This window comes from Dendrobates tinctorius, unplaced genomic scaffold (assembly GCF_039654945.1).
Source record: "Dendrobates tinctorius isolate UK_male_01 unplaced genomic scaffold, ASM3965494v1 ptg000082l, whole genome shotgun sequence".
Taxonomy (NCBI): Eukaryota; Metazoa; Chordata; class Amphibia; order Anura; family Dendrobatidae; genus Dendrobates; species Dendrobates tinctorius.
Window position 1 is genome coordinate 26,592,941 of NW_027361750.1, and position 15,078 is coordinate 26,608,018.

The window sequence follows — 15,078 nt, forward strand, 5'->3', positions numbered from 1 at the left end:
TTATCCTCTAGTCACTTTGGTCACAGCTGTGCCATCGAGCCTGTCACATAGCGCTCAGATATTCATTGGGCCTCACACAATCCAAAAGTGTCCAGTGTCCTCAAGTGTCTGCTGAAATTCAAAATCTCCCTTATCCTCTAGTCACTTTTGTCACAGCTGTGCCATCGAGCCTGTGACATAGCGCTCAGATATCAGTGGGCCTCACACAATCCAAAAGTGTCCAGTGTCCACTAGTGTCTGCTGAAATTCAAAATCTCCCTTATCCTCTAGTCACTTTTGTCACAGCTGTGTCATCGAGCCTGTGACATAGCGCTCAGATATCAGTGGGCCTCACACAATCCAAAAGTGTCCAGTGTCCACAAGTGTCTGCTGAAATTCAAAATCTCCCTTATCCTCTCGTCACTTTGGTCACAGCTGTGCCATCGAGCCTGTCACATAGCGCTCAGATATCAGTGGGCCTCACACAATCCAAAAGTGTCCAGTGTCCACAAGTGTCTGCAGAAATTCAAAATCTCCCTTATCCTCTAGTCACTTTTGTCACAGCTGTGCCATTGAGCCTGTCACATAGCGCTCAGATATTCATTGGGCCTCACACAATCCAAAAGTGTCCAGTGTCCACAAGTGTCTGCTGAAATTGAAAATCTCACTTATCCTATAGTCACTTTTGTCACAGCTGTGCCATCGAGCCTGTGACATAGCGCTCAGATATCAGTGGGCCTCACACAATCCAAAAGTGTCCAGTGTCCACAAGTGTGTGCAGAAATTCAAAATCTCCCTTATCCTCTAGTCACTTTGGTCACAGCTGTGCCATCGAGCCTGTGACAGAGCGCTCAGATATTCAGTGGGCCTCACACAATCCAAAAGTGTCCAGTGTCCACAAGTGTCTGCAGAAATTCAAAATCTCCCTTATCCTCTCGTCACTTTTGTCACAGCTGTGCCATCGAGCCTGTCACATAGCGCTCAGATATTCATTGGGCCTCACACAATCCAAAAGTGTCCAGTGTCCACAAGTGTGTGCTGAAATTCAAAATCTCACTTATCCTATAGTCACTTTTGTCACAGCTGTGCCATTGAGCCTGTGACATAGCGCTCAGATATCAGTGGGCCTCACACAATCCAAAAGTGTCCAGTGTCCACAAGTGTGTGCAGAAATTCAAAATCTCCCTTATCCTCTAGTCACTTTTGTCACAGCTGTGCCATCGAGCCTGTGACAGAGCGCTCAGATATTCAGTGGGCCTCACACAATCCAAAAGTGTCCAGTGTCCACAAGTGTCTGCAGAAATTCAAAATCTCCCTTATCCTCTCGTCACTTTTGTCACAGCTGTGCCATCGAGCCTGTCACATAGCGCTCAGATATTCATTGGGCATCACACAATCCAAAAGTGTCCAGTGTCCACAAGTGTGTGCAGAAATTCAAAATCTCCCTTATCCTCTAGTCACTTTGGTCACAGCTGTGCCATTGAGCCTGTGACAGAGCGCTCAGATATTCAGTGGGCCTCACACAATCCAAAAGTGTCCAGTGTCCACAAGTGTGTGCAGAAATTCAAAATCTCCCTTATCCTCTAGTCACTTTGGTCACAGCTGTGCCATTGAGCCTGTGACAGAGCGCTCAGATATTCAGTGGGCCTCACACAATCCAAAAGTGTCCAGTGTCCACAAGTGTGTGCAGAAATTCAAAATCTCCCTTATCCTCTAGTCACTTTGGTCACAGCTGTGCCATCGAGCCTGTGACAGAGCGCTCAGATATTCAGTGGGCCTCACACAATCCAAAAGTGTCCAGTGTCCACAAGTGTCTGCAGAAATTCAAAATCTCCCTTATCCTCTAGTCACTTTGGTCACAGCTGTGCCATTGAGCCTGTGACAGAGCGCTCAGATATTCAGTGGGCCTCACACAATCCAAAAGTGTCCAGTGTCCACAAGTGTGTGCAGAAATTCAAAATCTCCCTTATCCTCTAGTCACTTTGGTCACAGCTGTGCCATCGAGCCTGTGACAGAGCGCTCAGATATTCAGTGGGCCTCACACAATCCAAAAGTGTCCAGTGTCCACAAGTGTCTGCAGAAATTCAAAATCTCCCCTGTCCTATAGACACCTTGTACCTTGTTTTACATTACTATATAGTTTGTTGGATTTTGTCTACATTTCTACCAAAAATGAGGAAGGCTGGTGGAAGAGGCCGTGGAATTGGGCGGGGGTTGGCAGCTGGTAATGATGGTGTTGGTGGTGGATCTGATGGTAGTGGCAAGAGCAAAATAGGACCGAATGCAGGAGGTGTTGAGCCTGCGTCATCGTCTGGCTACATAAGGCCTCGAACGCTTAGTTTTCTAGGAGTTGGCAAACCGCTTTTAAAGCCAGAGCATCAGGAAAAAGTTTTGTCTTACATTGCTGACTCAGCCTCCAGCTCTATCGCCTCCTCTTCTTCAGTTGTAAAAAGTAAAAGCACTGAGTCGTCATTGGAGGCTCATGTTCATGGACCACACCTTTCCTTGTGTCCTTCACCCCAACCAAGATTGAAGGATGACGCAGGCCATACTACTGATTACTCCATGGAGCTGTTTTCACATACCATGCCTGGATTATCAAGTGAAATGGTGAATTACCCAGGCCAAGATGAATCTGACATGGAGTGCACTGATGCACAGCCGCTGATGGATGATTCTGCTGGTACATTCACTCAGAGCACTACATTGTCCTCGCAGTGTACAGAGCCAGATTCTGACCCTGATGAGACTCAGATGCCCCTTCCCGCACACTATAACACCATACATGGTGACACAGAGGAAGGTGCACATGACATAGAAGAGGAGGTGATGGATGACCCAGTTGTTGACCCAGATTGGCATCCATTGGGGGAAGAGGGTGCTGCTTCCAATAGCTCAGATGAGGAGCATCCACAGCAGACATCGACATCGCAACAGCTGTTATCTGGCAGGCCCGGAGCACTCCAAAGACAGGTTCCAAACATCAAAAGAGTTGCTGGACAGCTTGTCCAGAGGGTCAAAAGATCACAGTGTGCTAGGCCGCAAAATGTCTGCCAAAGTAGGAAGAGTGCAGTGTGGCACTTTTTTGAACAAAATCCTCATGATCAGGCCAAGGTTATCTGTAAGAAGTGCGCAAAGACCTTTAGCCGAGGGAAAAATCTGAAAAATTTGAATACCAGTTGCATGCTTAGACATTTAACCAGCATGCACTTGCAAGCGTGGACACAACACCAAACCTCAAGTGCCACATGTGCAACTGATCACAACGAAGGTAGTCAGCAACGCTACATTGTTTCCCCCACTGTAAGCCCACCGGTTAGCACAGCAGCAAATGTTGAGGTGTCGTTGCAAGGCCAAAGCAGTCAGGGAATCCCACTGTTATATCAACGAAAGACTGATTCTAGGCCATCAGAAAGAACACCAACTCCATCACCATCATCAACCCTCTCTCAGTCCACCCTGTCCACCGCTACTTCCACCATATGCAGCTCTCAAGTCCTGCTCACCCTCCCAGACACTATGAGTAGGTCAAGTAAGTACTCAGTCTCTCATCCGCGTACACTGGGTTTGAACGCCCACATTGCCAAACTAATCTCGTTTGAGATGATGCCCTTTCGGTTGGTGGAAAGCGCAGCTTTCCGCGAACTCATGGCCTATGCAGTACCACGCTATGACCTACCCAGTCGCCACTTCTTCTCTCGCAAAGCCATCCCAGCCCTCCACCATCATGTGAAAGACCGCATTGTCCATGCACTCAAGCAGTCAGTGAGCGGAAAGGTGCACCTCACAACTGATGCATGGTCCAGTCGGCATGGCCAGGGCCGTTACGTGTCCATCACTGCGCACTGGGTTAATGTGGTGGATGCAGGGTCCACAGGGGACAGCGGTGGTGGGACAGTGCTGCCTAGCCCACGGTATAGGAAACAGTTGGCTGTAAGCGTTCGACCCTCCTCCTCCTCCTCCAGAAGCGAAAGCTCGTCCACAGAGCGCAGTCGTACGAGCACTCCATCTGCAGCTGCCACTGTTGCACACGAGGTGTCCCCCTATCGAGCAGCTAGTGGAAAGCGTCAGCAGGCAGTGTTGCAGATGATGTGTTTGGGTGACAGACACACCGCCGAGGTGCTGGCCGAGTACTTTCAGCGACAAACTGAGTCATGGCTGGGCAGTGTACATCTTGAGGCAGGCAAGGTAGTTAGTGATAACGGGTGTAATTTTGTGGCAGCCATAGCCCTTTCAAAACTCAGCCACATACCTTGCTTGGCTCACACCTTGAACCTGGTGGTGCAGTGCTTCCTCAAAAATTATCCGGAGTTAACAGCCCTGCTCCAGAAGGTGCGAAGACTGTGCGTGCACATCCGCCGGTCGCCTGTACACTCCATTCGTATGCAGAAGCTGCAGCGATTGCTCCACCTTCCCAACCACCGCCTCATTATCGACATTGCAACAAGGTGGAACTCCACCCTGCACATGGTGGAGCGGCTGTGCGAGCAGAGGCAGGCCATAATGCATTTGTGGGAGGATACACGGCCAGGCACTTTGAGAGCAGACATGGAGTTGACCGGTGTGCAGTGGTCGAAGCTGAAAGACCTCTGTAAAGTCCTTCATTGTTTTGAGGAATGCACACGGCTGGTAAGTGCAGACGACGCCATCCTAACCATGAGCATCCCACTTATGCGTCTGCTCATGCAAACTTTGACGCACCTTAAGGAGCAGGCTTCTGCAGCCAATGTTGATGAGGAGGAAGAGGAGGAGGGAATCCTTGATGACATTCAACCATTGTCAGCTCAGGGACCTCTCCTGGACGAGGTGGAGGAAGAAGAGGAGGAGGAGGAGGATGATGGGGATGATTACTTAGGGGAGGAGGATGCATCTCGTGGGGCAAGTGAAAATGTTGGCGTGGCAAGGTCTGGTACAGGTTTTGTGCATGACTGGAGGGATGTGGATTTGCCAGAAAGTGCTCCTCCAACCAGCACTCACAGTGCATCATTGACACCGGGAACATTGGCCCACATGTCAGATTATGCCTTGCAGATCCTAAAAAGGGACCCCCGCATTGCCAAAATGATGAACGATGACGACTACTGGTTGGCCAGCATCCTGGATCCACGCTATAAAGGCAAATTACAAAACATCATGCCACAGGAGAACCTTGACCTAATATTGGCTAATAAACAAGCAACTCTGGTAAATCGGTTGCTTGAGGCATTCCCAGCACACAGCAGCGGTGATGGTTCTCACACGAGCCGTACGGGCCGGGGGCAGCTTGGCAGAGGTGTTCGTGGTGCACACAGCAGAAGTGGCGTTGGAGACAGGGGTTTCATGACAATGTTGTGGACTGATTTTTCAAGTACCGCTCACACAACTGGTAATACTGCATCGATGGAAAGTGACAGGAGACAGCAGTTGTCAACTATGGTTACAAACTACTTTTCCTCCCATATCGATGTTCTCCCACACAGGTCATTCCCCTTTGACTATTGGGCCGCTAAACTGGACACCTGGCCTGAATTGGCACAATATGCCTTACAGGAGCTCGCTTGCCCAGCTGCAAGTGTGCTATCGGAAAGAGTCTTCAGTGCAGCTGGATCAATCCTGACAGAAAAAAGGACCCGTCTGTCAACCCAAAATGTGGATGATCTAACCTTCATTAAAATGAACCACGCATGGGTTTCCAAGGATTTTGTCCCACCTTCCCCTGATGACACATAGGGTGACAGAAAAATGGCTTGCTTTGGTCCACCTCTTCCTGGGACTTGACCTATTTCACCTTTTGCATCAGCTGAATGTCCAACATCAACATATGCCACTTTCTAAAACTCCCTAACTGTGCTGCCTCCCCCCCCCATGGCCGGGGTCACCACCTACCGCACGACACCGTGCGAGTGCCGTTGCCCTGGACAGGTGGGTAGGCCGACTCTTGGGCGCGGGCACTGGCACAGGGTCCTTCATAGTGCAATCAAGTGTCTCTGACGGTGGTGGTGCACACCCGCCGTGAGACACACCGCCGTACTATGAGGGGCCCAGTGCCAGTACCGACGCCCACGAGTGGGCCCCCCTTGCTTGGGCAGGGCCCCAGCATTTGCAATCTTTACCTCTCCCTGCTCCTCCGCTGTGTAGTCTGGGCCGTTAAATCCATACTGTGCCTGACACCGTCTGAGCCTGCCTCCTGATGTATAGACATATATTTTGAATGTGTACGCTATCCATACATGTTATCCGGGGATACGGTACCCTTTCTAACCTTTGTGCAATCACGTGCAATCCATACTGGGCCTAACACCGTCTGAGCCTGCCTCCTGATGTATAGACATATATTTTGAATGTGTACGCTATCCATACATGTCATCTGGGGATACGGTACCCTTTCTAACCTTTGTGCAATCACGTGCAATCCATACTGGGCCTAACACCGTCTGAGCCTGCCTCCTGATGTATAGACATATATTTTGAATGTGTACGCTATCCATACATGTTATCCGGGGATACGGTACCCTTTCTAACCTTTGTGCAATCACGTGCAATCCATACTGGGCCTAACACCGTCTGAGCCTGCCTCCTGATGTATAGACATATATTTTGAATGTGTACGCTATCCATACATGTCATCTGGGGATACGGTACCCTTTCTCACCTTTGTGCAATCACGTGTAATCCATACTGGGCGTGAGAACGGCTGGCGAGCTGTTAAGCAAGCTACAGCACCTGTGGTTTGCACACGTAAGTTTTTCATTTTTTCAGGAATGACGGTTAGGCCTAATTCCGGAACTGCGGTTGACCTGCACTTACTGGGAAATCATTGTTCGCGGGTAATAATTGTAATCAGTGATCCCCATCACTAACGTTGTTCAGCGGGTTATCTGCACCTGTAAGCGACAAACGCTGGCCTTTTCAGTGTAGCGCACATGCAGCCACGGACATGTAAGGGCATGACACACCAGTTATTGGCCAATCTCATGTGCCAGAGCCTCACGTGTCCCTCTAGTAAGCCGGACTCGGACCGCGGGGCATGACGGAGTCTCGTTCGTTAACGGAATTAAGCTTGCAATGTGTGCATCTGTTCTGTAGATGGCATGGTTGAGGCTTCCCAGGTGGAGTCGAATTTAACCGTAGGCTCCACTCCTGGTGGTGCCCTTCTGGACATTCCTTTAAGGTTCAGCTTTGCAACCATACTGCCCACATAAAACAAACACTTTGCCTTCATGAACGCTGTTTGGAGGGTCATGACTCGTGGGAATAACGCCGCCCAATCAGTTAACCTGCTAGAGAGATCGTTCGTTGCTCCCAAGCATGACATCACACTCCCTAGGAAGAAGGTAATGCCACTGTGGCGACCGTACTCCTGGGGGCGACACAAGTGCACTGATGCCCAGCCACTGCTCGATGAATCTGCTGGTACATTGACCCAGACCACTACATTCCCCTCGCACGCTACACGACCTGAATCTGACCCTGATGAAACTCAGGTTACCCTTCCCATATACAGTTCCATCTTACACGGTGACAAAGAGGAAGCTGCAGATGAAAGTGCAGGTTCGGCCCACCCGCCATCAGACACACCACCGTACTATCAGGGGCCCTGTGCCAGTGCCGTCGCCAACGAGTGGGCCCCCCCTGCTTGCTCAGGATCACAGCACTTGCAAAGTTGAAATACTGTGCAGTGAGATGGAAGATGGGGACGACGAGGAGTCCAGACAAGTACAGGGATTCCCTAGCGAGGAGACTTATTTGATTGTTTTCAATGTTGGGACAGCAGTTTTTGGGGAGCACTATACTCTGGAGAATGATAGATGGGGCCCACCATACACTGGAACATTCCAAAGGTGGACATCAGACACTGGAGCAGCATTTACAGGGCCCATTATACACTAGAGCATTAGAAATGGGGCCCATTATGTTTGGAGCATTATTTGGGCCCATAAGACAGTGGAGCTTCATCCATGGGGACCAACATATACTGTAGCATTATGTGGAGCTCATCATATACTGTTTCAAACATTATATGGGACCAATGATTCTGTATGGAGAAATAGATGGGCCTCGTCATGAGATGTAAAAAGTGAAGTATTTTTCATTGTACTATACCGCTATTTCTCTGCCGTATCGGAGCATGATGAGTTGTGGTATGTGTTAAAGGGGCGCTCTTTCGCCCAGGGCACATGAAAACCTGCAGCCAGCCCTCCCCCCCACAACTTTAGCCAAATATCCCCCATTTTTCAGTGCGTAACTTGTATTATGAAGTTAATTAAGGTTGACAAGCTTAAGTAAGAAGAATTGATGCTTTTGGCATTCAAATGGGCACTGTAGGTGTGTTTCCTGTCCTCCTCTCACTGCCAACTTTTATTCCCCATTGACTTACATTGGGTTTCGTGTTTCGGGACGACCCCGATTTTTCCCTATAATCGGACGATCTTGCTCGACCCGACTTTTGGAAAAGTCGGGTTTCACGAAACGAAACTCGACCCCCTAAAAACCAAAAGTCGCTCAACTCTATAGTGGCACTATTAGTGATATATAGTAGCTAGGTAGTAATGTACTCTGGTAATATAACTATACTATAGCAGCATTTACTAGTGATCATAGGTGGAATCCCTGCTGTCCCTTATGTCTACAATGACTAGGGTAAAGGAATTACATCAGGGAGCCCCTGCTCTGTCTATAGGCTCTTTACACATCATGATATCGCTAGCAATATCACTAAAGCGTCATCGATTTTGTGATGCAGCAGCAATATTGCTAGCGATATCGCTACATGTGATACTTACCTCCGACCGGCTCCCCCGCTGGCTATCGCTGATCACGCGAGATCGGCCCGGTCCATTTCTCGTCGTCGGCTTCCTGCTGGCGCCGACGAGCGAGCCATGGACGCAGGCGGAAGACGGACACCCTGAAAGGTAAGTGCGACTGCCGACCGCTGCTGCATCGCTAGTGAGATCTGCCTGTTTGGCAGCTCACTAGCGACCATTTAGCGATGCACCAGCGATCCTGACCAGGTCGTATCGTGGTCGGGATTGCTGGTGCATCACTAAATGTAAAGGGGCCTTTAGTTCTCAGGGTCTCTCCTAATCCACTTAATGGAAATGAGCAAAAATTATTCATGCTAATTGATCAATTACCCAGAATGAAGACTGAAACTGCCAGAGCATTGAGGCCCCTTTACATTTAGCGATGCACCAGCGATCCCGACAACGATACGACCCGGTCAGGATCGCTGGTGCATCGCTAAATGGTCACTAGTGAGGTGCCACACAGGCAGATCTCACAGCGATGTAGCAGCGATACAGCGGTCGTTACTTACCTTTCAGACGAGGCGATCCTGACGTCCTCCCGCCCGCGTCCACGCGTCGCTCGTCGGCGCCAGCACCCAGCAGCAAGCGCCTGACGAGAAATGGAGCTGCGCAATCAGCGACAGACAGCGGGGAAGCCGGTCGGAGGTATCACACATAGCGATATCGCTGCTGCGTCACCAAATCGGTGATGCTTTAGCGATATTGCTAGCGATATCGCTATGTGTAAAACCCCCTTTGCTCTCCTCCACCCTCAGCATGGAAAGCCTATTCATCCAAAACCAACAATTTAGATTGAAATGACAGATTACCACATTAAACAGATATCTACAGGACTGTGGGACTGCAGCACAATGTCTTCATTGCATTTCTCTGAGATTACTGCACAAAGTCACAATAGCCCTCCTAAATGACACCCTCTCCCAACTAGCCTACTGCATACCTCTACATGTATAGCCCCCGTTACACACGGCGAGATCGCTAGCGATATCGCTGAAGCAACAACGATTTTGTGACGCACCAGCGACATCGCTAGCGATCTCGCTAACTGTGACACGCGGAAACGACCGGCGCCCTCCTGCGATGTTGCTGATCGTGCGCGAACGTTCAGGATAATTTTTGGATCGCTGGCATCACGCTGACCAGCATGCATCGCTGTGTCTGACGCCCCTTATCAACGACGAGCGACCTCGTTGGCGACGCCGAACTCATATAGATAGCGCTGAAGGACGCCTATTCAAAGTCTGAATCGCTATTATAGACAGTGTGTGACACGGTACCAATGATCGCCGTGGTCATTAGTGACATCGCTGATCGCTGATGCGTCGTTATGAAGATCGGCCTGTATGACTGCTTACTAGCGATGCACAAACGATCTTAGCCAGATCGTATCATTGTCGGAATCGTTGGTGCGTCGCTACGTGTAACGGTACCCTAATACTATGTACAATACTGCTTATCTTCTGTCTCATCCATTATCTGATATTCTTGCTTTGCTTCAATATTGTGTGTCATGTATTACCATGCCACCTGTGAGTATAAAATGTCTTGAAGACTTTCAGTATTTTATGTTTCTCCTTATTTTCACCATAACTTGCAAAACAAATCTTGCCAAATCAGACAAGGTGATTTTCTGGATTTGTTTTCTCATTTTGACTCTCATAGTTGTGGTCTACCTATGATGTCAGCTACAGGCCTCTCTCATCTTTTTAAGTGGGAGAACTTGCACAATTGGTGGCTTACTAAATATTTTTTTCCCCCAATGTTTCAGTTGTGATCAATAGATTTTTTTCTTGCCAAAGGGTATATTCACATTGCATTTGGCTTCCTTTTTTTGTCACGGGTTCCACCAAACACTTGGGACATGGATGTGCCTTTGATTGAGCCATAGACTTCAATAGTTGAAGGGAGCCCAATACAAAAAACTAAATGTGTCATTTGACTTTTTTTTGGTTGTATCCATCAGTCATTGAAGTTGGAAACAATTCTGTAGTCTGCTGCACATTTGTATCCAACTATAAAGGGCCATTCCCATCTCCAAGATCCTATCCCAATATTTTGGTGTAAAAATAATAATAATAATAATAATAACAGCAAATATCTATAATTAGAATTGTAGCATAGTTCTCCTGATTAGTTGTCGCCAACCCCATGTGCCGGGCATTACAGTATCTTAGATATACATGGTTACAACTACTAAAAACTAACTAATTAACTGTAACTATATGAGTGGTTGTAACCATGGATACCTAAGCTACTGCAAATCCCGGCACATGGTGTTTGCGACAACTAATCAGAAGAACTATGCTACAGCTTTAAGTGAAGGTATTTGCTTATATTATTATTACTACACCTACTACATATTGGGATAGAATCTTGGAGATGGAAATATTCCTTTACAGACTGATACCGCTGAAAAAAGCTCAAACGGAGTCCAAAATTTCATTAGATATTTCATGAAAACTTAAGCATGGTCAGCATACTGTGATGACATTTTTGGCTGACACAGAGCACAGATGAGTTTGTGCAGATAGAGGCATAATGAGGAAGGTTTCTGCCAAACAAATTCATCACTCCTAAACAGTGCTCACAAGCAGAAATCATTGCAGTGGGTCCAGAAGTAGATGAAGATTAATGTTAAAACAGTTTTGTTTACTGATGAGTGCTGTGCAACCCTGGATGGTCCAGGGGTATGGGATAGTGGACAGTTAGTGGATGGCCACCATGTCCCAACAAGACTGTGACGTCAGCAAGGAGGTGGCGGAGTCATGTTTTGGACATTAATCATGGGGAGAAATCTAGTAGGCCTCTTTAGGGTGCCAGAAGGTGTGAAAATTACCTCAGCAATATATATCGTTTACCAACCATCTGTGCAAAAAAAAGAGACAGCTCTGTCTTTTACCGACAGCATGGAGAACAAGGACCAATACAAACCTATGGGACCGTGAAAAATACAGCACACGGGTGGCATCAATGTGTCATTGTGTGCTGTCTGTGTTTAACATTGCAAATTATAGAAGAAGATTTCTAATTATTTCTTTATTTATCCATGAAAAACACTGATGACACCGATACCATTTTTTCACATTCATGTTTAAACACAGACGCGTGAATGAGGCCTTAACGCCCCGTCACACACAGCGATCTCGCTAGCGAGATCGCTGTGTGTGACGGGGATCAGCGACCGGCCCCCCTACCGGGTATCGCTGATCGTGCTCGATCGGCCTGGGCCATTTTTTGATCGCTGGTCTCCCGCTGGCCAGCACGCATCGTGTGGCAGCGAGAGACCAGCGATCAGTGACCCTGGATGCTGATTTCTAATGTAAACATCGGGTATCGAGGAGCTGCGAGTCTTGGATACCCGCTGCTTACCTTGGAAACCGGCATACACGCTGGTTTCAAAGGTAAACAGCGGGTATCCAGGAGCCGCGCGAAGCCCGACGAGAAATGGTCCAGGACGTTCTCGCGCGACCAGCGATGAGCAGCGGGGGAGCTGGTCGGAGGTAAGTATCAGACATAGCGATATCGCTAGCAATATCGCTGCTACATCACAAAATCGGTGACGTTACAGCGATATTGCTAGCGATATTGCTATGTGTAACGGGGGCTTTAGGCATTAAAAACGCAGCATTTTACAGTTCCAGCAAAGTGGATGGGATTTGTAGAAATCTCCTGCCCAATGTGCTATTTATTTACTCGGTGTAAACTGACCTGCTGTGTGTGTTTCATATTTGCAGCATGTCAATTTCTCTTGCGAGTATGTTCAGTTTTATTTGCAGATTTTTCCCATAGACTTACATTAGATGTGGAAAATCCTTAGGTATAAAACCACATAATATTTTAGCGTGTTTGCGCAGCGGAAACACACTGGAAATGCATGTAATCTCCACATGACTATTTCATATAGTTTTGTTAAAGCCAAATAGCTGGAAGTATCGAAAGCAAAGCCGCTTTATTAAAAGAATGACGCACCAAAAGGAGACTAAAACCACAGCGTTTAAAATGTGATAAAAACGCATGTAAAGCAATGCACATAAAAACACAATCGAAAGCCATGAGTTACCTAATTTATTTAATAGATGCAGAAAAAACTCACCAAAAGCTAATTATGGCAGCATTTTTTCCACACTATTTGTTTTGATGCTTTTTTTATGCATTCAGATTGAATAAGGCTATGTTCACACTAGGCATTTTTTCAGGTTTTTTTCCTGCAGCAAAACCTGCTCTCATGACAGGAAAGAAGCTGCAGAGAAAAAAAAATCAGGTTTTTGCGTTTTTTTGTTGAGTTTTTGCAGCGTTTTTTGTGCATTTTTTTCCTGCTTTTTTGTCATCCTACATTTGTCTCTTGTGCATGTTGATAAAGTTTAGTGCAAAATAAAAGATAATTTTTGATACAAAAAAACTGCAAAACCTGATACCTGCATTTTTTGGTGCTGATTTTCAGTGTTTTTTGACCACCCATTACTTTCAATCAGTGAAAAACACTGAAAATTGCTGAAAGAAGTGACATTCTCTATTGTGCAAAACATGGATTTTTGTGAGTACTCACCGTAAAATCCTTTTCTCCGAGACACTCATTGGAGGACACAGGTACTGTGGGTATATGCTACCGCCATCTGGAGGCTGACACTAGGCAACAACACAAGGTTAGTTCCTCCCCCGCCGTATACACCCTCGCCCTGATTGTGGGCGGAAGCCAGTTTAGTGCAAAAGCAGTAGGAGAACAATAACAATCAGCCTTAATGCCGAAAACAATATGTCTCGCAAAGAAAAAACCACCCTGATATTCACAAAAGAAATACACAATTAAATAAACTAGAGCCAACTTGGCTAATAGGGTGGGTGCTGTGTCCCCCAATGAGCGTCTCGGAGAAAAGGATTTTACGGTGAGTACTCACAAAAATCCATGTTTCTCCTTCGTCTCATTGGGGGACACAGGACTGTGGGACGTCCTAAAGCAGTCCCTGGGTGGGAGATTGACTCACTGATCCAAGCTGCATGCACCTCTTTGTTCAAAGGTGCGCCACTGCTGCTTGGAGAATCCTTCTACCAAGACTCGCATCCGCCGAAGCCTGAGTATGGATACTGTAATGTTTAGTAAATGTGTGCAGGCTGGACCAGGTCACTGCCTTGCATGCCTGATGCCGAAGCGCCCAAGAGGCGCCCATTGCCCGAGTAGAGTGCGCTTTGATCCTTGATGGAACTGGTGCACCTCTGATGCGATAGGCCTCCTGAATAATTAAACGGATCCATCTGGCTATGGTCGCTTTTGAGGTCGCGAGTCCCCTCCTGCGCCCCTCAGTGAGCACGAACAGCGTATCCGTCTGGCGAAAAGGTGCCGTCCGCGACACGTACTTCCTGAGTGCTCTCACCAGGTCTAAGGTGTGAAGAGCTTTCTTCACGCGATGCACCGGTGCCGGACAGAATGAAGGCAAGACAATATCCTCATTGATGTGAAAAGAGGACACCACCTTCGGAAGAAAGGGGGGAGCTGGTCTAAGCTGGTCTAAAGTGAGAAAAGACAGAGCCGCCAACTCTGAGACTCGCCTAATGGAGGTAATGGCTACCAAGAATACCACCTTCCAAGAGAGGAACAATAAGGAAATATGCTGTAGCGACTCAAAAGGCGCTTCCTGCAGAACACTCAGGACCAGGTTAAGGTCCCAGGTGCCCATCGGCGCCTTATAGGGAGGTACTAGATGAGAGACTGCCTGGATGAAAGTCTTTACCTGCATATTAGTAGCAATCTTTCGCTGGAAAAGGACGGACAACGCCGATATCTGTCTCCTAAGGGAGCTCGGGGCCAGCCTCAAGTCTAGGCCTGATTGAAGAAAGGCCAAGATGTTGGGAATAGAGAATGTCAGGGGCGAACGACCCTGCTCTCGACACCAAGTGAAGAAAACTTTCCAGGTGTGGTGGTAAATTCTCGCCGAGGTCGGATTCCTGGAGCTAACCATTGTAGCGACCACCTTACGCTCAAAACCTGCTTGAGTTAGAATCCCAGATTCAACGGCCATGCCATCAAACACAGGGCCCCTGAGTTCGGGTGTAAGATCGGTCCCTGGTGCAGTAGATCTTGGCGCTCTGGCAGTCGCCATGGGACGTCGGTGAGCAGCCGCACAAGATCTGCGTACCACGCCCGTCGGGGCCAGTCTGGTGCCAGCAGAATTGCTGGGACCCCCTCAGCTTTGATCTTCCTGACGACCCTCGGAACCAATGGCAACGGGGGAAACAGGTATGGAAGGCGAAACTGGTTCCATGGTAGCACCAACGCATCCACCCCGAACGCTCGTGGGTCTCGTGACTGAGCGACGAA